We start from the raw sequence: 17,875 nt of genomic DNA, 5'->3' as shown, positions 1-17,875 counted from the left end.
GCCGCAGCAAACCGACAGAACCAAGGTAAATTAATCGCATGCAAACTTCAAGGGAAAGTTCACTTGCCTGGCTCCAGCCCATAGACCCGCCCACTCTCTGAGCAGACGGGTTCACTTGGTCTGGTGTTGTCATATGACGCTTAACTTGATATGGTGTCTTGGCGTACCAGCCAATGAAATCAATGCAAGACAGAGGAGGGGGTGTGTCTAACTTTTGAAAATCAACAGAAACAGTGGAGGGAGGGAGAGCTCAGCCAAAGCTCTTAATTGCTCCCTTTGAACTTCAAAGGGTGGTTGTGCACACCTCGTTAGCATCAAAGACAACAACCTGTTTGATGCCTGTCATAGAGGGGAGGGGGAGGGGGGAAGTCAAACACAATCCCTCCCACCAGATCTCTTGTGATTGGGAATTTCATGGGAGACTTGATAAATGTGGGTTTTCTATGATTACTACAAACTGTAGGTATAATGTCAGAACCAGAAAGCACCACAGACAATAAATATAAAGATAAGATTGATAGATAGATAGATATGCTGTGGGTTTTTGTACCCTGATATGGATGTAGCCAAAATGCAAAACCTCCTATCTGAAAAATTCACTTTGTTGGGAAAAAGAAAAATGTGTGTTCAACACCAAAACCTCCTATCTACTATTTCTACTATTTCTAGATAAAAAGCTCCTGTCTGCAGTCGACGACATGCTTATAGGATATTTTAACCTAGAAATAGTCAGGCTATTTTTTGTCAAATAACACTTTTTACAGCACTTAATTATGCTCTTTTTGAGATCAAGACATTTTACAGGTCTGTTACATGTATCTTGGTGTGCCAGGTGTGGTAAAAGTTTCACTACCTGACACCATTCATTAGCAATCAACAAGGCAATGCAGATAGGAGGTTTTGAGCTTCAACATTTTGCCACTTTTGCAAACCAGTCAAATGTTATGTTCTAGTAACAATACATCTTTTACAAAATGAGGGGCAGAACGATCTTGCAGAGAGACTGACCATGCAACATATAGCCTGTTGTCCTCATTTCAAGTGAAATCCAAAAATCATGAAATTTGCAGATAGGAGGTTTTGCATTTTGGCCAGCAATTTCATTGCATGTTTTAAACAACATTTACAGTATGTAAATGTAACAGACTAAGATTGTCCACTACTAGTCCAAATTAAGGAATCACTGTCGAGACCTCATAATGAATGAATTGATCTCACATAAACTTTAATAGATGTGTGATAAATATGGATTCAAAACGTTACCTTTTCTGGATTCAAATTCAAAAAACATAAAGTAGCAGATCTACAAGTTCCAGCTTTTAGATCTTCCACCTTTTTGTGACACTGTAGTCATGATTAAGGAGTAATCTAAATGATTGTAAATGTTTAATTTAATGTGTGATTACAGCGTTAGAGAAGGAGATGACGACCCTGAAGGAACAGAATGCAGGTGAATTTATCTCACGTGAACTTCAATCAATGTTTCTGATGACAATTACACTTTCGTGACCTCCCTTTAGTTATAATTACTATTATTAAATGACAATAACGGTTTTATTTAATCTGTCATTACAGCACAAGAGGGGCGCTTGAATCAAGCTTTCCAACAGAACCAAGGTGAACTTTAATAACATATAAAATAATAATAATAATAATAATAAACTTAATTAAATTACCGTAATGTAAAACTTTCAATGTATATCTTTACAGCAGATGATGGTGTATAAATGACAATAAAAGGTTTTATTTAATCTGTCATTACAGCACAAGAGGGGCGCTTGAATCAAGCTTTCCAACAGAATCAAGGTGAACTTTAATCAATGTTTCTGATGAGAATTACACTTTCGTGACCTCACGATCGCTCTAGTTATATTTACTAGTGTAAAACAAAAGAAGAAATGATTGAATTAAATTAATGTAAAACTTCCAATGTATGTGTTTGCAGCTGATGGTGTACGGTAAATGACAATAATAACTTTAATTAGATCACTTAGAGATCTCCGTATGGATCTGACCTCTATGTGTGATAAATGTGGGTTCAAAACCGTTACCTTTTCAAGATTCAAATTCAAAAAACGTAAAAGTAGCAGATCTACAAGTGCCAGCTTGTAGATCTGCTACTTTTGTGTGACACTGTAGTTATGATCAAGGAGTAATCTAAATGATTGTAAATGTTTCATTTAATGTGTGATTACAGCGTTAGAGAAGGAGATGACGACTATGAAGGAACAGAACGCAGGTGAATTTATCTCACACATGAACATGAACTTCAATCAATGTTTCTGATGACAATTACACTTTCATGACCTTTCTCTTGTTATATTTACTATTATTAAATGACAATAACGGTTTTAATTAATGTGTCATTACAACACAAGAGGGGCGCTTGAATCAAGCTTTCCAACAGAATCAAGGTGAACTTTAATCAATGTTTCTGCTGAGAATTACACTTTTCGTGACCTCACAATCGCTCTAGTTATATTTACTATTATGGAGGGGAAAAAAGTGTTGAATTAAATGAACGTAAAGCTTCCAATATATATGTGTTTGCAGCAGATGGTGTTCGGTAAATGACAATAACTTAAAGCTTTAAAGCTTTAAGCAACCCGCAATGTCAAGAGAGCTAGCTCGCTTGGCATAGCGAGTTAGGGCCCTATCTCTTGCAGGGTTGTTACACTACCCCCTCCTCACAGAAGTGTGCCCCCGCGCTTCACTGCCCACGGCCGAGTCCCTCACGTCCCTCACGCGAGGGCACACTCCACAGGTCCGCCCGTCCGACACCAATGTAAAGTTTAGCAGACTGAGTGAGGAAGTTTGCTTCCAAACCGGGAAGCGAACCCCAGCCCCCCACTCAGCAGATAAGGCAAGCAACCCGCAACGCCAAGAGAGCTAGCTCACTTGGCATAGCGAGTTACGGCCCTATCTCTTGCAGGGTCGTTACAGTATGTTTTGTAATAATAATCAAAAGCTAACTAGTAGCTAAAGTTTTCAAATCATTGTTGTGGAGTAAAAGCATATTTGTCTCTTTTCATCCATACTCATCAAAGATGGTTCTGCTGAGAATAACATTATGGGTATCAAATGTTTTTGACATGGGACCTAGATTATATATAAATGTATTATTTAAATGAACGTAAAAGTTTTAATGCATGTGTTTACAGCCTTGAAGAATGCTGTGTCAGCCCTAGAGAATGATGTGTCAGCCCTGAAGACACAGAACTCAGGTGAATTCATTGCGACCGTCAGGTCGCAAGTTACTATGAAAGGCCCCTCCCTCCGTCCATTCGTCTGTCCATCAAGTCACGTCACACTTTTGCCCCTACTCTTATCTCTGCCTCCGTTGGCCGTATCGATGACAAACGTTGCGCGCACACAATCCTTGGATGGCAAATCACAACCTCCGCCCCTGATTTCTCATTTCTCACATGGCCCTCTTCTAGCACCACCATCAGGCCGATTTTTGCAAAACACATTTTTGGACACTGCTCCTACCGATTTTGGCCAAAAATCACGCAAAGCGGTACACAGTATCTCTAAAGTCGTGTCATCAACATGGATCTGTCCCATTTACCATATTCCCTCCTGATTTGCTATGATTGCCTTCTAAAGTTTGTGTATGTGACATGGCAGTCGCTTATCTCCCGATTATGGAGTCTTACTTGTAAAGTTTGTCTGAGAATAACATGTTGTTACGGCCCCAGTCAAGGGGAACTGGGGTGCACATGACGACGTGGGACCCGAGCAAAAAGAGATTTGTTGTTGACTGAAAAAGCCGTTTTATGGTGGGAAAAGTTCTCACATTTCTTACTTAGGTAAAACTATCAATACTGCAATGTAGAAATTGCAGTAGAAAAACCAAAAGTTTTGCTATCTAAATGAACTTAAAGGAGTAGTTCACCCCCAACATGACTTTTTTTCTATTGATTACTCATGCCATGGAGACTAGAGTTCAATAATATTTTTTGGTTTTTGTCACATTCCTAAGACAAAAATGTGATAACAATAAATTTTCCCCCATTGATTCCGGATGGGTGACCCGTTTTGAAACGGGTCACCATCCGGAATCAATGGGGGAAAATTTACTCGAATCAGATTTTTGGGGGTGAACTACTCCTTTAAAGAATTAAAAGTCGATTATCAAGTACCAAAATTACTCGTTATGACTGGGCCGTCCGAGACTCCGAGGCCCCGTCTGGCCTTACTAATTAGCATACATTTTACGCCCCCTACCCGGGCCCAAAAACGTTAATTTTAAGTCCATATATGGGCATTCCCAAACACTGATACAATCCCTTTTAGTCACTTTTGCCAATTAATTCCGCCTTGTCCTTTTTATGCCTACCGGTATATATGGAGATCCCTGATGTCATCAATATTAAGTCCATATCTGGGAATGCCCATATATGGACATATTGTGTCAGTCTCAGATGCGTGCACACGCCGAAGCACATTTTTGGCGAAGCCGCTTCTCACCCTTAGGGCGTCTTACTGGTATGATGTACTATATGAAATTATTTAAATGAATGCAAAACGTTAAATTCATGTGTTTACAGCATTACAGAATGACGTGTCAACCCTGAAGAGGGAGAACTCAGGTAAACTTTAATAGATGTGTAACAAATGTGGGTTCTTTATAATTACTAAAAACTGTAATGTCAGAACCCCAAAACACCACAGACAAAATATTCTTAAAAAGTAGAAAGTACTTGTTATACAGAATGTCCCATTTCACACAAGTTTTCACATTCATAAATCATTTGAAAATGGCAGATCTACAAGCTCACAACTAAGCATTATGAGCTTGTAGATCATGAGCTTGTAAATCGGCTCAAATGGCCAAATGTATACAGGGCAGAAGTGGTAAATGTATGTTTTGTAATAATAACTAAGAGCTAACTAGTAGTCCTAGTTAGCTAAAGTTTTCAAATAATTGTTGTGGAGTAAAAGTATATTTGTCTGTGTCAACTCATTCTCACCCCCACTGCTCTGCTGAGAATAACATTATGTGTATCCAATGTTTTTGACATGGGACCTACCGGTAGATTATATTCACTATATAAATGTATTAATTAAATAAATCTCAAAGTTTTAATTCATGTGTTTACAGCCTTGAAGAATGCTGTGTCAGCCCTAGAGAATGATGTTTCAGCCCTGAAGACACAGAACTCAGGTGAATTCATAAAGTTTGTCTAAGTCGAATAACGTGTTGTTACGGCCCCAGTCTAGGTGGTTAGGGTTACACACACACACACACGCACGCGCACGCGCACACGCACACGCACACGCACACACACACACACGCACACACACACACACACACACACACACACACACACACACACACACACACACACACCACTCTCAGCAGATCATCTGAGGTAGAAAGAAGGTTAGAAAATATTACTGTTGCTACATAGGCTACAAAGGCTACAAAGACCCCAGGGTCGTAACACGTGTATCCAGTCTTTGTGACATGTGGGGGTCTATTTTGGCGATTGGGTTTTAGGAGATGCTATTTCCTAGATTTTGGGGTTTGGTATTTAGGATGTTGTTCCCACGAAGAAGTTGTTATTTTGGCGACGTGCTGAATCCCTAAAAATACTTGTGCTACCCGTTACATTATTGATAGGTGTGGTTTGGGCGTTACAACAATCAAACCAATCACCGTACCAGATGCCATTACCTTGGCCGGCACATAAATCTATAAATATTTAAACGTTGGCTATTTAAAAATAGCCGATCTACCAACTTGTCATTGCGTCAGTGCGCTCCCTTACAAAGTGGCCATTTCCCGACCTTGATTCTAAAAGCTCTGAGCTTTGATTGGCTTAATATAAAACCATATTTGGTAGGTATAGCTATCACCTCCCACGATTACTTTCATTATATAATTGTAATCAGGTCTTTATATCCTGCATAATGAAGAATTAATCAAACTGAACAGAGCGAATGCCGAGGCGCACCGCAAATCATTGTCTTTAATATTAAATTATCATTTTACATGCTATAACACAAATGACAAAAGGAATTGACACTTACTTCTGATGATTATGGTAAAAATAGAACCACTTAGATTTGTGGATAATTAGGTCAGAGGGAGACCTCTGAATGTCCAGCGCGCCTGTGTATTCCATTGCGGCAGAGCGTGTGGCATAGATAGCGGCTGAATTTATCATCCGAAATCCGCTTTCCTAAATCTGCGTTGCCAAAATACAAATTTTAGGGAAATAGCAACAACACACCCACGGACACAACTCCATGCGCAAATAAAGGAGTCGGCATAATGGGTAGCGGATATAGTGTCCCCAAAATACAATTTAGGGAATAGGCAAGTTGCCTTACCCCTTATCCTCACCCTAAACCCACGAACAGCGGGTAAAAGGTGACAGAGAATAAAGCCTGTGAGCTTGCTCTGTTATGTGAACTGTATCCACCTGTTTAAGACTTTACTGTAGCATTATCTGCAGGGCAGCAGACATACAAGCTCACGTCGCGTCGCAGATGCAACCGTTGTGAGCTTGTAGATCACACGGCTCACTCGGCTGCGACACCGGAAATGCCGCTCGCCTTCTGCACATTGCACGATGGGATGTTGGAAAGTTGTGGATACAAGTATTACCTCAACGTTTTTAAATCAGCCTCATGGTGGCGCTGTAAAAGCCCACTTCAGATCTTGACACAACTCCCAGATAGAGGCTGTGTCCATTTGTGCCAGACTAGATTTCCTGCCATTAAATAGCACTAGCAGGAAATCTTGTCTGGCACAAAATGGTTATCTTCAAAAACACCTTTTCCCCTCATATATTTCAGTTGTCTAACGGCATTCCAATTATGTGGGCCTTGCGTAGGCAACCCGGCCTGGCGGAGACATTCATTCCAAAGAGCTCACTTTTCTTGTTTATGATCTGCTTAATGTGTCTCCTCGCTATGTTTGTTTGGTTTGGTGGAAAAGTATCAATACTGCAATATAGAAATACTCCGTTACAAGTAAACGTCTGGAATTAAAAATGTACTTGGGTAAAGGTACGAAAGTATTGGCATCAAAATATACTTAAAGTACCAAAAGTAAAAGTACAAATTGTTTGAAAATAGCAGATCTACAAGCTCACACGATTACAAGGCGTCGCATCGCGACGCCTTGTAAGCTTGTAGATCGGCTATTTTCAAATGGCCACAGAATAAAATTAGTAACTATTGTTTTCAAATAATTGTAGTGGAGTAAAAGTACAAAATGTGCCTCTGAGATGTAGTGGAGAAAAATTAAAAGAACTGAAAACTGGAAATACTCCAGTAAAGTACAAATACCTCAAAACTGTACTTAAGTACAGTACTATAAATGTACTTAGTTACTTTACACCACTGGGTTTAAATGACTATAACGGTTTGAATCCATGTGTTTACAGTCTTGCAGAATGACATGTCAGCTCTGAAGACACAGAACTCAGGTGATTGATCTCACATACACTTTATATAGATGGTTCTGCTGAGAATAACATTATGTGTATACAGTCTTTTGACCTCGATCTATTTACCATATACAAATATTTAAATGAATGTAAACCTTTCATTTCATGTGTTTACAGCATTACAGAATGACGTGTCAACCCTGAAGAGAGAGAACTCAGGTAAACTTTAATAGATGTGTAATAAATGTATGTGGGTTCTCTATAATTACTAAAAACTTTATGTATAATGTCAGAACCTGAAAGCACCACAGACAATGAATATAAATATATGATAGATTGATCTTTATTAAAGTGAATACTCACATTTCTTACTTAAAGATGGGGTGCCATGATTTTCCCCTCTATAAAACATGATTATCTACTATTATGATTATACTAGGAGGAAGAATTTTTCCAAAAAAGTGAAAAGAAAGAGTTAAAATTATGTTTTTATGTGGCCACACCCACCAGTTCATTGGTATGCGTGGTTGTCATGGTGGGTGGTGACCCAGCTGAAGTTAGCCACACCCACATGTGTTGGGTGAATGGTAATTAGGGGAGGGGTTGATTCTATGATGTAATAAGTATGGGTGTTTTTGGAACGGCACGTCTGACCCAGCAGGTGGCATCCTCCAGCTAAAAACCCAAATGAAAAGAGAATGCATAATTGCTCATAACAACCACACAAGGGGGCCTAATGAAGTACTGTCAACCTCCTAGACACATGAAAACCAGAAAAAGTACAAAACTATGGCACCACCTCTTTAAGTAAAAGTATCAATACTGCAATGTAGAAGTAAAGGTCTGCTTTTAAAAATATACTTGAGTTGGTATCAAAATGTAAGTATGAAGAGTAGAAACATTATGTGCATCCAAACTTTTTGGCATGGGGCCTAGATTATATTTACTATATAAATGTGAAATTAATGTAAAAGTTTTCATTCATGTGTTTACAGACTTGAAGAATGCTGTGTCAGCCTTGAAGAATGCTGTGTCAGCCCTGAAGACACAGAACTCAGGTGAATTAATATCTTAGAATAACGTGTTGTTACGGCCCCAGTCTAGGCGGCTTTTCAGATTCAGCACCCTTGAATTATGTAAAACAGCTTGTTTCTTTGGCAAAATCTGGCAACACACGATTCCCTGTTCACTTACTAGGGAGGAAGTGAAAAGATGTTGAATGCAATGGTGGCGCACTGGAGAGGAATAAGGTGAATATTACTTAGTAATATTTATCATTTCATGTTGGCAGCAGAACAAAACATTAGAACAAAAACTAATAATTTCACCCACTTCTTTCCACCTGTGAACCTGTGATGTGACAATAAAGATCACTCGTAACTCTCAGTTATTTTAATTAAAACCTATAAAAACATTTCTGTTGCCACTAACATTTACTGAAATATTGTTCTTATGCACAGTCATTTGGGCTTTACCACTTGCAAACAACACTGATTCTTGCGACCATACGTCGCAGTAAACTATGAAAAGCGGCACATCTTGTCCGACATGAGGGTGGGTGGGTGGGTGGGTGGGTGGGTGAGTCAGTAAATTGTTGAATTGAATTGTAGTCCTTGAATAAGTCCCGGAAAAGATGAGCTGTGATTTGCCAGTAGTCACTTGACTGGCAGCAGTCCCTTAGTTTTTTCCAGGAAGCCCGGACTACAGTTGTTGCACGTCGCTCCAATGAACTGCAGAGGCGAATGAGGCATCTAGCTTTTTATATCTGTGTCCATGATGCTGGCGGCCGAGTTGCATCATGGGATATGTAGTGTTTTCGCTTACCAGCCGCTACCGCGGCACCTCTTCACCTGGTAACAATGGTAACCAGTTAACTTAACTCGTCGCTGGCGAGATAACAGGGCCGTGGCACACCACACCCTTATCACGTTCCTGAACGTGTTAGGCATCATTTTAGTGTTCACTGTGCAGTGGGGCTTCAACACAAAGCATTCAGCGAAGTCTTTTTACTGGATATGCCTTAATGTGTCCACAGATCTCACGTCTAAGGTGACAACACAGCAACGAGGAACTGAAGCACAACTGACCACCTTCAACAGAGACCTGGGAAACCTCAAGAGAGATGTTACAAGAGGAAGTAAGTTAAAGGAGTAGTTCACCCCAAAATGCCTTTTTTTCTATTGATTACTCACACCATGGAGACTTCTGGAATCACACACACACACACACACACACACACACACACACACACACACACACACACACACACACACACACACACACACACACACACACACACACACACACACTGACAGGGTGCAGTCTCGGCCATGCCCTCGACCTGGCCGGAGACAATATGGATTAGACTAAATGCAAATCTGATTGGATTATTTGTATGGTATTCACTGATTGAACTTGATTCATGGATTAACAAATGTCAAAGGAAATGTAGTGAAATAATGATGAATTGTAATATTTTCTCCCTGCTTTCTTTCTCCTTTGCCCTCAGTTGGTCCGAAAGTGGCCTTTTCAGCAGTTTTGGCAAGTGGAAGATTTACTGGTTCACGTGAAAACGTAGTGTTCAGGGATGTCATCATCAACCACGGCAACGCCTACAACCCTTCCACAGGTACTGACAGCCTCAGAGAACTGGTCTTTGATGTTTTTCACGCCAAGGAACCCTTAGCTGAGAGACAGAGATGAAGCAGGGACCCCTTAGCTGAGAGAGAGATGAAGCAGGGACCCCTTAGCTGAGAGAGAGATGAAGCAGGGACCCCTTAGCTGAGAGAGAGATGAAGCAGGGACTCCTTATAGCTGAGAGAGATGAAGCAGACAACCACCTAAACCGTCAATACTTAATAAACATCACCTTTGTCTCTCCACTTGGTTCGCTCTTTATTCCCTTCAAACCAAACCTCGAAAAATTGCCGTTCTACAAGCTCACACTAACTTGAGAGCTTGTAGATCTGACATTTTGTAAGGTTTCAAGTGATTAAAGGAGTAGTTCACCCAAAAAATTACTTATTCATTGAGATTCTTAGTTTTTGTCACATTCATTTGAGACAATCATTTGTTGACGGGTCATTAATCAACAGGAGACTCAGTAGGAGACAGTCATCACATTACTGTCTTAGGAATAGAACAAAAAAAACACATGAATCTCTATCAATTAATGGATTCATGGGCTGTGTAGTTGATAGAAAATAAGTCCTTTTTAGGGTGTTTCCATGGCGGTCCATTATTATTGCACTCAATTCATCAATAAGACAGTAAGAACGGACAGAGCTCTAATGATTCCATGTTGTGTCTCAGGTGAGTTCACTGCTCCACGGAGGGGGGCGTACCACTTCACCTTTATGATAATGGGCTTGGCTAACCACTACACCGGGGCCCAGCTGGTGAAGAACGGCCGGCTTCAAGTCAGCACCTGGAAGATGCCCAGTAAACAAAACTACGACAGCACGGCCGGAGCAGCGACTCTGTCACTCGATGCCGGAGACGTTGTGAAAATGTACACTCACGGGGGCAGTTTTCTAGTGTTTGGAGATGGAGACAAATGCACTTCTTTCAGTGGCTTCCTGCTCTTCCCACTGTAGACCTTCTGTACTGTGGACCACTGGTTCTCAGCCTTTTCAGACCATGACCACAACCCCCCCACACACACACACACACACACACACACCAAAAAAAAATAAAAAAAAAATAAAAAACAGCCAACAAACACGCACGCACGCATGCACACACGCGCACGCACGCACGCACGCACGCACGCACGCACGCACACACACACACACACACACACACACACACACTATTATTTTGTTTCAGTCGTAGTCTTTTGAATTAAAATTAATTTAGTTTTAGTCACATTTTAGTCGACTAAAAACCATATAGGATTTTAGGCGACTAAATCTACAGTTTATTTAGTCGACTAAATATATTTTTGGCGGGCCTTCTCGGGCCTTCTCATTTATAAAATAGCCGATCTAAAAGCTCACAATGCGTCACATTGCGAGCTTGTAGATATTCATATATTTTCTGAATGGTTTTAACAACACAGCTCGTGTATTTTCAGATGATAAAAGCATATTAATGTGAATGGTTTTAACAACACAGCTCATGTGTATTTTCAGATGATACAGTCATATTAATGTGGGGGTCGTTGACTTGAAGTAGTGTGAGAACCATTGGTGTGTGCAGATGAACACAGGAGGAAGTGTAGAAAGAGATTGTTCACCTTCTATCCAACAAGTACTGAGGCCTTTCTCACATTTATTTTATAATTACACTTAAAGAGTTATGTCACTTTTAAAACACGTGTCTCACCATCTGTTGAGACCTCTTATGTGAATGTATTTGATGCTTACCCCTGACTACACAATACAACAACTGCAATCATTCATAAACGTTATCTAAGAGTCTTGCGCATATCAGACTGTATATTGCATAATAATTGCATTGCTATCCTTATCATTCCTTTTATATAATTTGAGAATTGACCATGTAAATATTTCATAATACTGCTATTCAGTGTAAGGCACCAACGACAACAAACACAACTTCTATTATGTGCAAACATAGCAATTCAATATAATCCTGGATGAACGTACAGTGCACAGCACAGTCCCGCTAAATGGAAAATGCTCCAATCCAAATTATCACAGCTGAAGCATACAAATAAAAAAAAACAATCAAATTGTCTTATTTTACTCTTGAGATCGGTTGTATTATTATTATCACATTCACTGAACCTTTTTGAGTCTGAGTTTGTGTGTGCAATGTTCCTAGTTTTCAACAATCCTTGCTTTCGCCACCATGTGGCATCACATACCTGTTAAAGCTCTCAGCAGCCTGCATAACGAAAAGTAAACAAATGGTGATATGTGATAGTCATCCTCATTACATCCAACCCTCCTATCATTCAAGAAAATCGGTGATAAACGGCACTGTGTCACTGTGTCAAACATGTTTTCAGAGCGTCTGTAGTAGTGGTGTTTTGGTATTTTAAGGAGTTTAAGAGCTGTTTGCCAGAAATGTATGAATAGGTTATACTTGGATAACTTTCCTCCTCATCTAAACTGTGGTTTGTTGTCGATCTCAACCATAAACCAGACACAATAGAGGCTTAACCACATTCACAAAACATATCGTCCCTATTCTGATCATAATAGGCGAACATTCTCAGAAATAGCAGTTCTAAAAGCTCACAAGGTGTTTCATGATGTGTTGTGAGTAGGTGTGTAACGATATAGTAACTGCATCGAAATATCGTTTTTAACTTAAAAAATCGAGGTATATCGAAATGAAAACAGCTAAAATCGAATTGTATCGTTTTATTTTGTATCGTATCGAATCGGCAGTGCAAAGAATCGATTGTATCGATACTACCTACTTGTGCATTGTATTTAGTATTTTTAGGAAGAAAAAATTAAAAGGAGGGGTTTAATTACTTTTCCTTTCCATATAACTATACTGGTCTATCGATAAATGTGTGTAATCTTGGTGTTCATGTCAAGGTGCAGGTTTGTCAATATACAATATCCATGTATTTGGCAGATAATCACTGTGTTTACTTATTTATATCCATAATAATACATGTTTCCCTTAAAAACCTGCACTATCCACACCTTTCACACAGATTAAATTTCTTTGCTAAATAGTTACTATATCGATTTTAAATCAATGAATCGAATCGTATCGTATCGATAATGAAAGAACCAATATCGTTTATGTATCGTATCGTCAACCATGTATCGTGATATGTATCGAATCGCTATTAAAATGTATCGTTACACCCCTAGTTGTGAGCTTGAATGGATCCAGAGGATTTAAAGCAAAAGGCCGCTTTGGTATGGAGTTTGGGTTTATAGTTAATGCCATGATGTAGCCTATAGCGTAAAATCTTGCTGAAATGTCTTCTGTATTTTAGTTACATTGCACTGTGAGACAGGTTTAGTCACTCTTTTAGCACATAAAGGAACACAAACAAAACAAAAACTTCTTTCTTTCTTTCTTTCTTTCTTTCTTTCTTTCTTTCTTTATAAAAATGTCAACTTCCTGTTGATTTTACTATTTGAAGATCTTGTTCCGGATGCGACTATCCTGTCCGGATCTTCTTCCTATTTCAAATAGTGAGCTGAATGTTGTAACTACACTGGGCAGAAACTGTTTCATTTGCATTCGTTTATGTGCTAAAATAGTGACTTTGAAACCTGTTTCACACATGTACAGTATGTGTGGGTTAAATGAGTATAGTTCATCTCCAAAATGACTTTTCTTCTATCGATTACTCACCTCGTGGAGGCTTGAATTCATGGATATTTTGTGGTTTTGTCGTATTCCTAAGCCCATAATTTGATACATAGGAGACACAAAGAGTCTCATTTGTGTCTCCTACAGTGGCGTCAGTTCAGCAAAAGCTATAGGCAGAGTTCGAGTTATGTGGGAGCCAGTAGGGGCTTAGCTCCCATAGTTAAAGTCTGGGACCCCATAGTCAACAACCCCCTTTGGGGTCTCTTTTTTTCTAAGTGTGTATTTTTTTTATTTATTTTTTTCGTTTTCTTTTTTTTTATGTTCCATTGGAAGAATTTATATTATTTATGTTAACTAGATATACTAAATAAACATCTTAGACAGTAAGACTAAACAATGACATCACACCGTTTAATCCTACTATTCATTTTATTATTATAAATCAGGCGCATTTAATGTGGGGTGTGAGTCTTCCTTTACCGTCCGGGTTATAACACACTCGCTGCAATGGTTCCTACTTCCTACCTTTCCCCTAACCTCGCCTACCAGGCTTTCTTTCCCCATAAGCTAGGAACCACTGCGTCGAGTGTCTGTTCTAGCCACGGCCCGGATGGCAAAGGAAGGCGGACACTCGGACAGCAACAAACAACCAAACAACGCTGTCTTGTGAGCAAGACTGTAGCCTGTGCCCGTGACATTGTTTTTTTTAGTAAATAAATATGAACCCGACCCGCCTTGTTTTGAGAAAGAAAAATACCCATTTTAGCCGACTTTATGCTACCAGAACGGGAACTTTTGGCTGGATGGCTCAGAGCTCAGATCATCAGATGGAGGAATTGGGAACTGGAGGCTGAGCAATAATGGTGAGTTAATATGAACAGAAAAGACTGCCTGGAGTTGTCAACATAGCCAATGTGAAGCCCGAATTAATATTGTGAAAGGAAAAATATGATTTAATATAGGAAATACCCGTTTTAGCCGACTTTATATCCGCGAAATACCCGATTTAATATGATTTAATATAGGAAAGTACCCGTTTTAGGCGACTTTATATCCGCAATTACCCGATTTTTTTTCGTCGCCGCCGAAAGAAGGGCCCCCAGAGCTATGGGAGCCCTATTCTAACTCGATCACTGGCTATAGGGTATGGCAAAGATTACATTTTGTATAACACAGTTCTATTGTGAAAATAGCCGATCTACATGCTGCGAGGCGTTGTGAGCATGTATTTTCACACTGACAAAAAAAGTTTTGTCAGTTTTTTGCACAGGTTTCTACGGTTTCTTGGGCTGCATATGGCAGCATGGAATGGTTGTTCAAGTCCAGCTAAACTTAACATGTTGGTAAACGTGCCACAATTAACAATAATGCATTGCACCTGTCAAGATGGGGAGAATACAAGTGTGGAGAATATAATTATAAAACCTTGTTAGAGTGACCATTTTGTTAAATATTGCAACATAACCAGCACAGATAGACAAAGAGACATTCATGGATTTATATTTAAAAGTAACTTTTATTTCCCCTCCTGGACCCAGGGTATGGCAGCTGCATACCCCTGCCATACCCAATTGACGCCCCTGGTCTCCTACCAGATCCATTAGAGTCTTTATTATTATCATCGACTTAAGTCTCAGGCCCCCAAAAAGCCTACAGCAACACGGTCAGCCTTGTTGACTCTCCATGCTGTGAAATTCACTGCTCCCTCCGCTTCTTGTTTTTATTTATTTTCAGGGGCAGAACGGTGTGGGCTGCCATGGCTGGTGTGTGTGTGTGTGTGTGTGTGTGTGTGTGTGTGTGTGTGTGTGTGTGTGTGTGTGTGTGTGTGTGTGTGTGTGTGTGTGTGTGTGTGTGTGTGTGTGTGTGGCTGTGCCTCCTCCGCTCCCTCTGGCCTGGCCCGGGCAGCCGTTTACCTTGGCTGGCACCTGCTAAATGCAGCGGTCGCTTGGGCCAGACACTGGTGCCCATGGAAGGCTTGTTGACATGTCACTCATCCCGGCTGCACTGCCCAGACGGGCCGGACGAGAGAGAGAGACACACAGAGAGACACAGAGAGAGAGAGAGAGAGAGAGAGAGAGAGAGAGAGAGAGAGAGAGAGAGAGAGAGAGAGAGAGAGAGAGAGAGAGAGAGAGAGACAGAGACACAGAGAGAGAGAGAGAGAGACAGACAAAGGAGACAGACAGACAGAGAGAGAGAGAAAGATCGAGATCTGTCTGCATCGAGTAATCTCGATACATGAAAACTGTTCCACCCCTTTAAATTTTAGTTCATTTTGATTGTATTATATTGACTGACTTTCTGCTTTTTTTAATTGAAAGAGAGAGATAGACAGAGAGAGAGAGAGAGAGAGAGAGAGAGACAGACAGACAGACAGACAGACAGACAGACAGACAGACAGACAGACAGACAGACAGACAGACAGACAGACAGGAGGGGTGCGTGTGTGCCTGTATGCGTGCATGTGTCTGTCTGTCTGTGTGTGTGTGTGTGTGTGTGTGTGTGTGTGTGTGTGTGTGTGTGTGTGTGTGTGTGTGTGTGTGTGTGTGTGTGTGTGAGTGTAGTGTAGTGTGTGCGTGTGTAAGGGGGAGCAGGAGACCGGTGGCACTATACTGAGCCAGTCATTCACCGCATTCTGCCACTGGCTGCTTCTTCCTGGTGCGTGTGTGTGTGCGTGCGTGCGATTGTGCGTGCATATGTGCGATTGTGCGTGCATGTGTGTGTGTGTGCATGCATGTGAGTGTGTGTGAGTGTGAGTGTGTGTGTGTGTGTGTGTGTGTGTGTGTGTGTGTGTGTGTGTGTGTGTGTGTGTGTGGACAGGCGGTGGAGCTTCGCTGTTAAACAGCAGATGTTCTGCAACTGAGGCCGTTACCCTCATTTCCTGGGCGGAGAGAGCAGCTCCTCCGCTCTATTAGACCAGTAACAGGAACCCAGAAAAGCAGAAGAAAAAAACAAGAGTAACAGAGAGAGAGAAAGAGAGAGAGAGAACGAGGGAGGGAGGGAAAAGTTGAGCCTGAGCTCCAACAGACTAGAGCAGCTCTCCACAAATCACTTTGTCACCAGCAAGCTCTGACAAGCACCAAGAGAGAGAGAGAGAGAGAGGGAGAGAGAGCCCCGCTGCTGAGAAAGAGAAATTGACCGAGAAGTGAGGAAGAGAAAGAGGAGCACACACAGGGGAGAGAGAGAGAGAGAGAGAGAGAGAGCTAAACAGAGGGATAGTGTGAGAAGAGAGCTGTGTCAGAGGAGAGGAGAGGAGCGACCGCAGAAAGAGGAGAAAAGGTGTGAGGAGGAGGATTGGATGGATTGGATGAGCGCTGCAATCTGACTCCAGGAGAACAGCGAGAGAGAGAGAGAGAGAGAGAGAGAGAGAGAGAGAGAGAGAGGAGTTACTCCTGATAAACCGCCGCTGTCAGGAAACTCTCTGCTTGGGTCTGGTCGGTGCCTCTCACTAACTGACACTGGCTGTGTTCAACTTCTCACTTTTTGTTACACGAGGAGCGTGCCTGGCTGGGCTGAGTGGCTCCTGGAAGCAGGGTTGCATGGTGGTTCCTCCTCTAGTGCTGATAGCTGCTGCTGCTGCTGCTGCTGCTGTTCCTGTTTGAACTTCTCCCACCTCAGGCCCTGTGCAAAAGATAGTGGAAACGTTATCAGCAGCATATCACGCCGCCCGCAGCGTGGGATTTGAAGAGCAAATAGTCACACTTGTGAGAAGAAGTTCACTCCCTTTCCGTGTGCGCGTGTGTGTGTGTGAGAGATGTGTGATGCGATGTGATGTGAGAATGACTTTGAGGTGTTGAAAGCGATTCTTGGCGAGCGGCTCGACGTTCATCACATGTTCGCACCGTCGAAAAGAGGTAGTCACACCATTTGTCAGACTTTCTTTCTGCTCACTGATTTATGACTTCTTGTTTACCGGGCTGAACTGTATAGTTGAAGTGAGAATAATTGAGGGTCAGAATTACTTTACTTTCTCTCTCTCTCTCCCTCTCTCTCTCTCCCTCTCTCTGCCCCTCAGCTATCTGATCGACTCCAGGGCTGAGTCAAATCCGCAGAGAGATTTATCAGGCCGGCAGAGGAAGCCCAGAGGTCGTCTGATCAAACTTGAGAGACACAGAGATATAGGACGGACCCTCCTCGCTCCCACTCGGAGCACAGGACACGGCACTGTTCATTTCCCTTTGTCGGAGAAGAAGAGGCTGTCAAGAGGGGCGAGCGAGCGA

At 41.4% G+C, this 17,875-nt stretch overlaps 1 long non-coding RNA gene across 1 annotated transcript; it reads left to right on the top strand.

Moving 5' to 3' along the window:
• The first annotated feature begins 5,104 nt into the window (after positions 1-5,104).
• On the top strand, positions 5,105-8,453 carry LOC308289744. Its single transcript, XR_013962256.1, has 3 exons — positions 5,105-5,170; positions 7,584-7,625; positions 8,423-8,453. It is a non-coding gene; the product is annotated as an uncharacterized lncRNA (long non-coding RNA).
• Positions 8,454-17,875: the final 9,422 nt, after the last annotated feature.

Source organism: Nannobrachium achirus (assembly GCF_963921795.1).
Source record: "Nannobrachium achirus genome assembly, chromosome: 8".
Classification (NCBI taxonomy): Eukaryota; Metazoa; Chordata; class Actinopteri; order Myctophiformes; family Myctophidae; genus Nannobrachium; species Nannobrachium achirus.
Note: the sequence above shows the minus strand (reverse complement) of the source record. Positions and strands in the feature narration are given on the sequence as shown.